Raw genomic sequence first — 13,311 nt, forward strand, 5'->3', positions numbered from 1 at the left:
TTACCACTTTCCAAAGATTTCCTGATGTCTTTCTATATTAGTGGAGAAACAGCAGTCCCTTCCGTGGAGGCTTAAATGCGATGGCCCAGTATTTTCTACCTCTGAGACTCGGGATTTTCCTCTGTAAAATGGGGACTTAGCGGTACGTGCCTCATGAGGCCAAGGTAAGGATAGGCTGAGATAATTGCACTAATTATTTTCCACCTACAAGGGTGCAGGCGACCTTCTTCGGTTAACGTTCTACGTTCTTGTACGTTGTCCTCAGGGAAAATCCCTTTAATTTTTCCTTCCAATGACATGGTCAATACTGTTTCTTGTACAAAACTTGGACAGCGCGTACAAGAACAATAAAGAAAACAAGAGTCACATGAGACGCCCCCAGCATGCTAAGATAGTTGTTACTAACATCAGGGGCGTGTTTCACATCCATCGTTTTATGCATTCAAAGCTGTTTTTCAAAACCCCACCTGTGAATCGGTGAATTTTAATCCAGTTATGCACTTTGGATTGTACGACGGGATAAGTGATTTAACTTTTCTGGGCCCCGGTACCTTAGTTTATAAAATGATGTCTTCATCCCTTAGGTTTGCTGGAACAGGCTTCACAAATTGAGTGGCTTGAAAGGAGAGTAATCTAGGGGCGCCGGGGCGGCTCAGTGGGTTAAGCATCCGACTTCGCCTCGGGTCATGACCTCGCGATTCATGAGTTCGAGCCCCCGTCGGGTTCTGTGCTGACAGCTCGGAGCCTGGAAACTGCCTCAGATTCTCTCTCTCTCTCTCTCTCTGCCCCTCCTCAGCTCTCTCTCTCTCAAAAGTAAATAAACATTTGAAAAACGAGAGAGAGAGAGAGAGAGAGAGAGAGAGAGAGAGAGAGAAATCTATACTCTCGGAGTCCCAGAGGAGAGAGCCCTCAATCAGGGGTGTCAGTGTTCCTTCCGGAGGCTCTGAAGGAGAACCTGTTCAGTGCCGCCCTCCTGGCTTCCAGTGGCTTCTGCCCATCCTTGGCGCTCTTGGGCTGTAGACACATCACTTGAATCTCTGCTCCCTTCTTCTCATGACCTTCATCTCCGTATCTGTTCTTCTCGTCTTCCGTAGGGCACTTGTCGTTAGTTGAAGGGCCCCCCCCCCCAGACAATTCAAGATGATCTTCGGTCAAGACCCCAAACCTAATCATATCTGCGATATTCTTTTTCCGAATAAGCTCCCATTAGCACAAGTTCCAGGCAGAGGCACCTCTTACAGGGCCACGGTTTAACTTACTACAGGTGGGAATGCAAATCTTTGCCTCCCGGAGTAACTGGGATAAACAAACTGAAAGGGATCATGTTTATGCAGTTCTTGGCCCACGAGAAATGATCGATAAATGCTGTGTATGAATAATCTTATCTGAAGGGCATTGTTCCTCCCACTCCTTTCTGGACGCATAAAGTAAGATATAAATAAACGAACCTAAATGAGTAATTGTGAGTTCAGGCGGATGCCAAAAAGGTGGTTTTCTTCAATGCTCTGCGCGCTCTCTCTACTGTTTTGAAGAAGAGAGTTTTGATATATTTATGCTCTGATTTTTTTCCCTTTCTCTCTCTCTCTCTTCTCCCTGGGCCTTCTCTCTTCTCTCTGTTTCTCTTTCCTCTAGACATAGCTCCGCCGGTTGGCCATTTTATTGGCAAACACAAAGCTTCAGAAGGCATAGACTCAACCAAATCAATTAGGTGAATTACGTTTTGTTTCGAGTGCAAAAATCCACCATTCATTTCAACATGTAGCTTTTCATGCTTTCGTGACCTTGAGGTTGAATACAAATTCTTTACAGCTTCCTTATTTTAAAGCATAGCGCTGTTCTGATTTCTTTCTTTTTTTTAACTTGATAGATGAAAATCGAGACCCACTAAAGATGCTGAACGAGGAAGCCGTTGCTCCCTTCACAAAACGGTTTGTCCTTGACCAGAAGATGCTCCTGGTGCCTTTCTGGCAACTTGATTGATAAGAGGTGGATCATAATAGAGCAAGGGAAACAAGGAGGTGGGGATATGGAGAAGCGAGTTGTAATCTGGGCTGCGTTGTCCTCTAGCTGTGCTGCATCATGTGATAAGGTAAACTCTCTGTGTCGTGATTTTCCTACTGTGAAATGAGGGAGGGTTGGAAGGGCTGGCTGCCTGGGCGCCTCTCAGGTCTGACCCTTCTAGAGCCCATCTACCCAAATGCCACCCTCTCTCTGGTCACCCTTCTAAGGACTTAACTTCCATCCCTTCTCACCAGTGGCCAAGGGAACGTTGGAGACGAGTTCAGCAACCTTTCTGCAGTGCAAGCGCGAAATGGCGTTTGTTGCCTTGGAAACTTCCATGACTTCTCATCGACGGACGGAGAGTTCGGAGGCAAATGAGCAGGACAGGGAATAAGCCAGCCCGCCCGGGAAGCTGAACACGTGTCTCAAGACGACACCTTCACGGAGGTCCCTACCTCTCCACTTGCCCAGTGGTAGGATCCGAGGTGAAGTCCAAGGGCGAGGTGGGGAGAAGAACTTTTCGTGAGCGCAAGGTTTGGCTTTCCCCATGACGGAGGAGTAGCTCGGACAAGGACCGCATTTTATCATTTCTGCTCCCTCCTACCACATCTACAGAATTGGTGCTTTGGCTCGAGCCCCCGGACGCATGGACTCTCAACCACCCGGGAGGCATAAGGGACCGATTATCTCCCAGAGAACATTGACCATGGGGAGGAATGGCCGCGAACTCGGGTGGTGGGAGAGATTGTGGACAGGGGACGACTCCCCTGTGTGTCTGGCTGGGCAGCTGCTGTAGGTCCCCATGCCCTGTGAATACTCTATTCACCACTGACCCCTTCCCTTCTGGGCCTTAGTTTCTTCCTGGGCATCGTCCTCTCCTCCCCTTTCTCCCACCCTTCTCCCTCCTCCCCCTCCTCCTCCCCTTCCTCTCCTCTTCCTCTTCCTTCTTCTCCGCTTCCTCCTTCTCTTATTCTCCTTCCGCCTCCCCCTCGCCATCATCTTGGTTACTATCATCACCCTCACCACCCTCATCAGCACTGTCATAGCTCCGCATCTTTTTCGATATTTACTGTCTGTCTGACGATATGCTAAATACTTTACGTTCACCTTCTCATAACCGTCACACCGGTCCTAAGGAGGTCTGGTTTGCTCCCCCCAAACAGATGCGGAGGTGCGGATTTGGGCACAAATAGTTTATTTGGGAGGTGATCCCAGGAAGCCTGGGGAAGGAGGAGAGAGGCGGGGAAGAAAGCAGAAATAAAGGTGCGTGAGTGCGTGCTCAGTGCTGAGGGGAACTGGGGCACAGCTGAGCCCTGGGCCTCCCGGGGGGCTGTGAAAACACACCTCAGCATTGTCCCATGAGGGAGCAGGGTCTTTATCCATCACGTTTCACTCTTTATCGGTTGAGGTTACTCCGGGGGCGTCACCTCCACCTTCTGACCTGCCCCATTCTGAGCTGAGCGCTGGTCAGTAGTCAGAGAAAGCCCTTGGGCAGAGACACTGAACGTCAACATATTGGGAACTGCTCACCTGGGCTGTAAGTGGGCCGACTGGTTAAGAGGGGTCAAGGAGATGGCAGGTGGGCGGGGGGGTGGGGGGGGCGTGCACCAATAACTCCCATGATGCTATCTTTACTCCAGGCTTGGTGTGAGGAAACTGAAGTTCCGGGGGGGTGAATTAACTTCCCCAGATCGCAGAGCCCTAAGTGGTAGACTTGGGATTTGAACCTAGGTCTGTGTGACCTAGCCTGAGCTATTAACTCCGCGCTTTCATCCGCTAAAGGCAGGGTTTAGCTCTAAGCTGCCCTCCGCCCCCCAGCTCACCCCTCTCCAATGTCTCTGTGATGAGTTCCAGGACGCGGAGGGGCCAGTTTGGAACGCGGAGCTGGGACCCCAGGCAATCATGAAGTTTCCGCCTTCCACGTCGGTTAGCTGCATACATCGCTCCCAGACGCCTCTCAGTCGATAAGGTTCAAGGCTCTCCAACACTCTGAGCTTCAGTGTCCTCGTCCGGACCGTGGGGGACAGGTTGAGACAGGCACCCCCCTCACAGGATCATGGAGACGTGTAGAAAAGTAGGATAGAGCAGCCTCCGGCAAATAACAAGGGCCTGGTCACTGTGAGCTTACTATTTCTATCTGACCTTACTTCTTGCCGTATGCTACCCTCCTCTGTGTGCAAGCCAGCAGAGGCCAGATAGTTCTGTTGAAAGAAAGAAAGAAGAAGAAAGAAAGAAAGAAAGAAAGAAAGAAAGAAAGAAAGAAAAGCCAGCTCATCTCATGCCTCTGTTCAAAATTGGGCTATGACGTTCCCTTCCCCTTGGAGAAAAGGAAAACCTTGACAGTGGCCGCAGAGGCACCTTGCTGCGTGGTCTGAACACCCCCGTTGGTGATTTCTCTGCCCCTGCTCTGAGCACTCTCCCCGAGCTCCCTCCACAGATGCCTTTGGTGATTCTGAAGCTCAGGGCATTTGCACTGACTGTTCCCTCCTTCTGGAATGTTCTTCGTCCGCGGCCGTGAGGCTCACTTCCTTGCTTCCTTCCAGTCTTTGTCAAGTGGCACCTTCTCCAGAAGGACCGGCTCAATTACATTTAAATTACAGCAACCTCACATCCCCAACCCACTGCAGGGACTCAACCTTTCTGTCTTTAGTGAACGCCAACAGACTGTGTTTGCTTTGTTACCTCCTGATTCCTTCACGGTGGATGGTCTGTCTCCCTCCTACAGAAGAGTGGTTCTCAACCAAGAGCGATTTTCGCCACCCGCACCCTCCCCCCCCAACTCCAGACATTTAGCAACATCTGGACATATTTTTAGTTGTCATGACTGGGGAGAGGTGCTCCTGGCTTCTAGTGGGTAGAGGTCAAGGGTGCCACTAAACACCCTCCAGTGCACAGGACAGCCCCCCCACAACAGCGAACTCTCCAGCTCTAAATGTCAGCAGCCCCGAGGTTGAAGAACTGTGATACAGAACGAAGCTTCGCAAAGGGCTCTGGGGCCGATTTCGTTTTTCTTTATTGCTGTATCCTGACATCCAGACCAGTATCTGGCGCACAGCAGTCGCTCAAGAGATATTTAGGGGGTGAATACTCCCTAGAAATGGTCCCTAGAGTGAAGACTTACAGATTCATCGATATCTCAAAATTCCTCTTCAAACCGGTTGCAGGAACAAACCTGCACAGGCACTGGCCAGACGGCAAGAAAGATCTAGGTCCTTGTTTGGAAAGGAATCGTTTTCACCGGAAAGAAAGAAAGATGTCCCTCCAACAGCCCCACCCGGAACTCACACATTGTGTTCTAAGTTTAACACATCTTGTGTTCCCTCTGCTGAAACCCTTGGCCCCAGCCCATAATATCCCTGAATCCAGGAAACCATTATGACTGATCAGGGTCAAAGGTTGCACCCATTGTAACAGACTTCCTCCATCAGAGTTTTAAATTTGGAAAACGTCCTTATTGCTATTGTGTAGAATGGCAGGTCTCAGATAACCTCAGAATTATTTTTATTTGTCTGCCATGACCCACCATCACTAAAAAAAAAAAAAAAAAAAAGTTTAAAAAAGTTTAAAAAAGTTGCAGAGCCGAGGGGGCTTTCCTCAGAACATAATGTTAGGAGACAAGGAATCAGATAAGAGCCAGCTGATATTTTCAGCCTTTAACTGAATAAAAGGAAGAAGTTGTCAGATTCCCAGAGGGACCCCAAAATGAAATTCCATTTCTTTTTTTCTTAAGATGACCAGGATAGGAAAAAAGATCAGAACCCTAAAAGAGGAGCGATTTTAAGTGACAATAAGCACTTAAAACTTTAAGGAGATTATTCTAATACCCTTGGAAATTTCTGGAATGTTCCACCCGTCTTTTACATCAAGAAAGGTCACGGTACCCACGGATATGTCTTGCCATATAACACTCGGGCATCAGAGAAATCTCTGGATTTGAGCAGGAAGCCAAGAGGAGGCAAGGGGCAGGTCGTAAGAGACGCCAAGTCTCGGAATTACATACGGCAATTAAATGGCAAGAGGAAGGCTGTGTTGGTCAACAGTATAGAACAATGGGACATGTGGCCGTTTGGCGGGAGAATGCACGAGACAAGAAGGAGTAGGTACAAGGTCTTTGGTGTATTACAAGTTCAAAAAAAGTTGGTCCGGTCCATCCTACAAATGCTCATGGGGCCCCACTCTGTTTAGGGCTCGGTGCTAGAGGCTGGCGGTTCGAAGACAAGAGGTGCAAATGCATGATGCCAAATGCAGGGCCATGGGGGTGGGGAGGTTTACATCCTTGCGCTGCCACTTACTTGCTAGAGGAGCCTGATCAAGCTACTTAATCCCACTCAGACTTGGTTTCCCCATCTGTAATATAGGATTGAACATCGTAGTTACCTACGTCACGGGGTTGCCACTTGGCAAGGCGCCCCCCGCACACGGAAAGTCTTCAACAACGAATGTCAGTATTATTAGAAGTAAGACAAGGGGGGCGCCTGGGTGGCTCAGTCGGTTGGGTGTCCGACTTCGGCTCAGGTCACGATCTCGCGGTCCGTGAGTTCGAGCCCCGCGTTGGGCTCTGGGCTGATGGCTCAGAGCCTGGAGCCTGCTTCCGATTCTGTGTCTCCCTCTCTCTCTTCCCCTCCCCCGTTCATGCTCTGTCTCTCTCTGTCTCAAAAATAAATAAACTTAAAAAAAATTATTAGAAGTAAGACAAGGTCCCTCCCCTTAAGTTGCTCATAATCTAATGGGGTCTACGTCATCGTAATCAAAAGAACAACCAACATGTATCGTGCATTCGCTCTATGCCAGTTTCTATACGAGATGCTTCACGAATATTACTCCGTTGGACCCCACGCAACCCGGGAACCTGAGATAGACGTAAGTGCTGCTCAGTAAAATGCCTGGTTCTCCTGCCGTTAGGGCAGTTGCACTTCCCCAGGTCTCTTGAGTTTGGGCTGAGCCACGTCACTAACTCTGACCAATAAGTGTATGGGAAAAATTATGCCTGCTGCTGCCTGCCTGGAACATGCCATTGTCAGTGCACGACCTGGATGCATAGGACCCTCCCCTTGCCACCACGAGGAGTGCCTCTCCAGTTGGTGGGTCCTTGGTCGCCATTGGCACTGAGCCCCAGTTGTCCATCCTTGCCCACTACCACCTCCTGTTCTGGCTCCCCGTCCCTTCCTTTCTCGTTTGGTCACTTCCCTCTCAGTGCCTCCTCGAATCATTTCCCCTCCCCACCCCCAAACCTTCTTCCATTCAAATTCCAGTTGCTTTGAGGATTACCCACTCTGAAACAGCAATCGTGATCCATCCGATCTGGCAAATCTCGTTTAGAATTATCTAGAGAAGAGCTTACCTCACTATCAGATCCACAAAGCGGGTGTCGACCTAGCTCGTGAATCCAGCTTATCTAGAAACACCTTCTGTTTTTGTAAATGTTCTTCGGTGCCTCGCGGTCCAAGGATGAGGACGATCGGAGAAGATGTGCCAAGAGCGTGTAGCATAAATAAAAGATAAGCTCGTGTTGTTTGAGCTCTAAGTCCATTGAGATTTAGAGACTGGTAATTATTGGAGCATGACTTTGCCTCTCTTGACTCTTACACAACTGTATACGACAATTATTCTCATCCCCACGCCATAGGTCTGGAACTTGAGCACAGAAAGGTTAGGTGATCTGCCCGGTTTCCAGGACACCTGGCAGGTGTCGGGGGCGAGATTCACTCTCCGCTCTAAGTCTCAAGTTCATGCTCAAAACCACGACGCCGTATAGATAAAGAGATGTACGTAAGCACAAATGTGTAGGATATAGGGGGACTGTAACCAACACGAAGAAGCTGCTGATCGCACTGCATGTTAGAAAACCTACCCAAGGAAAATCACGCCTTCTCCTGAGGATTAAAACCCTCAGTCACCTGAAATAGACTGCCTCCTGCCACCCACCCCCACCCCCTGTCGCCGGCGTAGATAAAATGACCAAGCATAACCTCCAGAGCCAAGAAGATCCTCAGTCCACATTAGTATGTGAACAGCAGGGTGGGAGAAAGACAGGAGTGGAGGAGAGGTCGCATTTCTTTCCTCCACGTATCACTTTGCCGCCATACAGGTCAGATGGCCAGAATCTCTCCTCGCTGAGGTTGGCCAAGCCCCTTCCCCATCTCCTTTGCCATCAGTTCAGATTGATCTCAAATGTATCACTTCTTCCAAGGGGGGAAAAAAAATGGCAGCCCCAGAGAGCCGCCAGTCCCACCTCCCGGACTAGACGATTGTCCCACGATTATTACAATAGACACGTGACGTGCTCCAAGACTGGGCCACAGGAAGGGAACATGAAGGACCCATAAGCAGTGGGAAAGGCCAGAGTAAATTCTCTTTCTAAAATGTTTTTTAAAGTGTTTATTTATTTTTGAGAGAGAGAGAGAGAGAGAGAGTGAGCACGAGAGGGGGCAGAGGCAGAGAGAGGGGGAGACACAGAACCCGAAGCAGGCTCCAGGCCCTGAGCCGTCAGCACAGAGCCCGCCGCGGGGCTCGAACTCACCAACGGCGAGATCGTGACCTGAGCTGAAGTCAGACCCTTAACCGACTGAGCCACCCAGGCGCCCCTGGACTAAATTCTTTTTCCTGTGTCCAACAGGCGGGTCTTTATAAATTTGGGGAAACTTGGGCTAGAGGAAAGTCTTTAAAAGTCAGGGAAGGCAACAGAATTCCCTACCTGGCATCCTCTGTCCTGCGATCCTTATCTGTAGGCTCACAGACCATAGCGGATCTGTGGATGCTTTGTCCCCACCCCCTCACTGCCAGAGACCTCTTCTGGCAAGCCAGAGCCAGGCCAGTGTGCAGAGAATGAGCCTGTCTCTGTCCTTGCATGTCCCTGAGAGCAAGCAGCTACTTAAATTTTGTAGCCCGGGCACCTTGCTCCCCCCACCCTGGTCCCAGGGGCGCGAGCGCTTGTGTCTTCCTTTCTAGGGCTTTCTCTACCTGAAGGAGCGAGTCCAGCCTTGCACAGGGCACTAGAGACGTGTTAAGGAGCTGATGAGCCCAGGGCAGCCCTCGACGCGACAAATGTAAGATAGAAGGTAAACATACTTGCTTCCCTGCTTTTCAGAGGGGACAGCTCTGAAGCGTGTGCCACGCCACCTCCCAGTAGCCCCTCGTGTCAGGCTGCCCGACACAGCCAATAAAAAAACAGCGAGCCCAGTTTTCAATCTCAGATAGACAAGGAGTAACCGTGTAGGAACGTCCCGTGTAATATACGACGTACTTACACTGAGAAGTTACTTGTTTTTCTGACATTCACCTATAAGGAGGCCAACCCTGCCTCGCGGTTGTAACTCACTTATTCCGTGTCCTTAGTTCCCTACCAAAGCTACCTGGGATCACTTCCCAGTTAAACTATCTGTCCTCAAATCCTAGGTGCTTCCGGGAAAACCCAGCCTAACCCAGAGACTTGAAGCCACCTGAGGGTAAAGCGTGGGAGTTGCTCTGTCCAATACCCTCTGCGATTTATCCGGGCAAGAGCTGAACTCATCGCCAGGTCACCCAAGGTTGGTGTTGGTTCAAGCCAGTATTGCGTCCGCCATTGAAATTCTTCTATTCTCTGGACGGTGGGAAAAGGGATCTCAGAGGTTGTCAGTTTCGCTGGTGCGTCTCGGGGTGGAGCAAATGTGGTCGCGACGCATCAGGCTCCAGCACTGGTCCCCAAGCCCCGCATCTTCCAGGGAACAATTCATGTCACAGGAGGAGACACCAAGGGTTAGAGGCGTGCTTGGCCGTGTAGAGATCCACACCCAATTTACTCCACCGTGAACATACCCCACTCTAAAGGAAGACCAAATTACATAACAAAGAGAACCACTTGGAATGCCATCCCAGTCTTTGTAGGACATTTCTTCGTGATGGCCAAGAAGGCAGGCTCCGAGCTCTGAGATTGAGTGGGAGGCTTCATCTGCCACTTCCCAGGCAGATGACTTCACCTCGCGGAGCCTCAGTTTCCCCATCGGTCCAACGCCACACAAGACAGTTGGACGTTATTCAGGGACGTGAATAACAACTAAGATCGCTGTTGGCGGTGATCGTGGTGTTTTATCATGCTACCCTGTTGTTGAATTTGTTTTGTACAACCCTGGGCCCCCCTTGTAGCTTTAGGGGCTCTGTTTCCAAGGCAGAAATTGGAAGCAAAGCCTGTAATGTGTCCGAGGATTTAAAAATCACTTCTTTTGGCAGGGGTCTGTGGCTCTGAACATTTTGCAAGGGTTCCCCTTCAGGAAGGAGTCCCAGAGCCAGGAGGAAGAGTGAACACCTTCTGCAATTCAGGCAACCATATTTCCTGAGCCTGTAGCTGAGCTGTGAGTGTCCCTGTAGGTGGAACTTGAGTCCCTCCCTTTCCCCAGGTAGTGCCCAATGAGGCTAATTCACCTGCCTGTTCCCTGTGGGCATTTGAGTTTGTGACTTCTGATCCAACGCTGTTGTGTCTTCCCCCCAAATCCTCAAATAATGTACGTGGATGATGTTGTACGTGGTCCCAGTGTCCTAAGCAAACCCAGTGGGGGTCCTTGTTCAGCGGCACAGCTAAAGGCAATTTCCGGATGTGCAGTGAGCTCCTGTCAGAGGCGAGTTGCACTTTTCCTTCCAGTAAATAAAAAGGAGTCCTGACTTTTGAACAACAGAAATCAAGGATCTGTCTTGCCTCAACTCTTCTAAGCGTTTTAAAAACGCAAAGCCGCCCCCCGTGCAACGCATCTCAGACCAAGCGTTGTTTTTTCTCTTTTTTCTTTTTAAACCCAGCCTAAAAATTGATCAGATCTTTAGTGTCAGGCCACTCCTAAATTATGGCAAAGTAAGGCTTTCAACTCATAGTGGCTTTTTGCACTCATTTTTTTTTTTTTTTTTTTTTTTACCCAAATCACATCTCGTTTGGCAAAGACTTTTTATTTTTATTTCCTTGATTCATAGGACCTTAATGAAAGCAACATTCAACTTTACATCGGTCTTGTGTGAATTAGGGACCGTGTAAACAGTACTTAACAGTTCTAATTGAAGGTCAGTAAATCCCCAAGAGATTAAATGAGTCCTGCAGGGAGCCGTGTAAATCTCCCTCCCTTTTATGGCAGACCAGTCAAGCCCCCAGCCTGCTTTGGGCAAGGCTTAATAAACAGGGTATGCATCTAATCAAAACCATTTTGCACCCAAAGGGGTTAGGGGCATAAATCACAATTACTCTTGGTGCTAAACCCTTGGCCCAAAGAGGCCCAATGTTGCCGAATACCATCAGGAATGGACTTCTAGCATTAGATGTCTGGTGTGGCTTTCCAGGTCTCACTGTCCAGCCTGCTTCTCTAGGAGAATCCAGATGGAGGTATAAAATCTGAAAATTTCAACCGATCCCCTGCTTTCTCTCTGCTTCCTTATACTCTTTGCTAGCCATTGCCTGATAAATAATAATCATAATAATAATAATAATAAGCAAACAAAAATCATTGTCCTCGGGGCGCCTGGGTGGCTCAGTCGGTTGAGCGTCCAACTTCGCCTCAGGTCACGATCTCGCGGTCCGTGAGTTCGAGCCCCGCGTCGGGCTCTGTGCTGACGGCTCGGAGCCTGGAGCCTGTTTCGGATTCTGTGTCTCCCTCTCTCTCTGACCTTCCCCCGTTCATGCTCTGTCTCCCTCTGTCTCAAAAGTGAATAAACGTTAAAAAAAAAAAATTAAAAAAAAAAATCATTGTCCTCATCTGGATATTAGATGCAGGTGCCAAGGCACCCGTCTTGACATTCCCGTTTAATGTCACTCTTCACTTTGGTTTATGTCAATGCCTAGATCGACCCTTGAAGTGCCATGATTTCATTTATCATGCCCAAGTGTGCACCTCTTTAAAAGAAGATGGTATAAAGTCCCCGGAACCTGGCTGAAAGGAACCCACGCAAAGAGAAAATGAAACTCAGAAGCGTCAAGAAGAGTGCCTTTGGACCCGCCTCGGGATGGCAACATGAGGACAATGTTATTCCCCAGCACGGCCGTAAGTTGCCACTGTGGGCGAATGAAATCATAACGACAAATGTGATCTGCGATCTTGAGGACTGGAGCGACCAGGGTAAGAAAGTTTTCAAGCTTTCCCCCCAAATGCAGATCTGATCCTTGGATCACACATCTCGAATCCACGTTAGTCACACGTAATGAAACTGAGTGAAGAAACCTGGCGTTCAAGTCCTGGGTTTACCCCAACTCCAGAGACCGCCCCCTGTCCTTTTAACGCACCGCTTCGTAGAGAAACAGGACAAGGAAGATACTCCGAAAGACTCGTACAAAAGGGAAGCCATATTCAAACTGCTCAGGAACAGCTCTTCAAAGGCAGAGAGTAAAGCTGAGAAAGAAAGTTCTGGAATATGACTAACTAGTTCAGGGATGTCAACTCGTTAGGATTCTGAATCTTCTCAAGGTTTGTTTCAGGGGTCAATAAATCACAGTGGCCCTTGGCATGATGCCTCTATGCCACCCTGAATGTAGCCATCAGCTGGGCCGTCAACTGGATGCTCTTATCCAATATGGTGACTTGTTGCCCTGCCCCCGGTCTCTCTGGCCGTGCAGAATAGGAGTTTTCGACTCCTCCTCTTTGTGTCTAACCTGTAAGTTGCCTCAGACGTTCTTGGATGACCTAGATTTTCCTCCAAAATGGCTTCCCACATGTCTTCTCTCCATCACGCAACTTGTCTTGAATGACCTTGGCAACAGCTTCTTCCCTCAATATTTTGAAACCTCCCTAGCGTGTATAACCACGTCTCTCCTTCGTTCCTTTTTTCTCCTTCCTCCTTCAGCCCTGTTGGAGCATCTTGCCTTTGAATCTTTTATTGGTGCGTTAATTAATCATTCTGGGTTTCAGGGATAGGGCACTCTCAGGCCACCTCAAGGAAAAGGGTGTCTCCTGTAAGGTGAATGGAAACTTTACAGCTCCCTACAAAAACCTAACAAAACTCTGATTTTAGCCAAGTATCCACTCCAGCCCCACGTCCAGATGTGGAAGCCGCTGAGTCTAAGCTCATAAGCATCTTTTGTTACCCAGGGAGACAACATTATCTAAACTGGTCCAATCTAACTGGAGGGAGCTTTTTGCGCATGAGTGTAGAACAGTTTCTTCTCTCTCGAGGTCTAGGACCAGGCAGGACCAACGAAGCCAGTTACCTCAGAGCTGGCTGGTGACAATGAATGGAACCAGCCAGCCTGAGGATGAGGCCACAAACGAGGATGACAGAGTGAAGGATCTCGCGAGTCGTAGAGTCATTAGGGACATCATTGAACTGTCCACTAATCCATGCCTGAACCCACCCTATGTCTGGATT

Source organism: Puma concolor, chromosome D3 (assembly GCF_028749965.1).
Source record: "Puma concolor isolate L17-30 chromosome D3, mPumCon1.1.hap2, whole genome shotgun sequence".
NCBI lineage: Eukaryota > Metazoa > Chordata > Mammalia > Carnivora > Felidae > Puma > Puma concolor.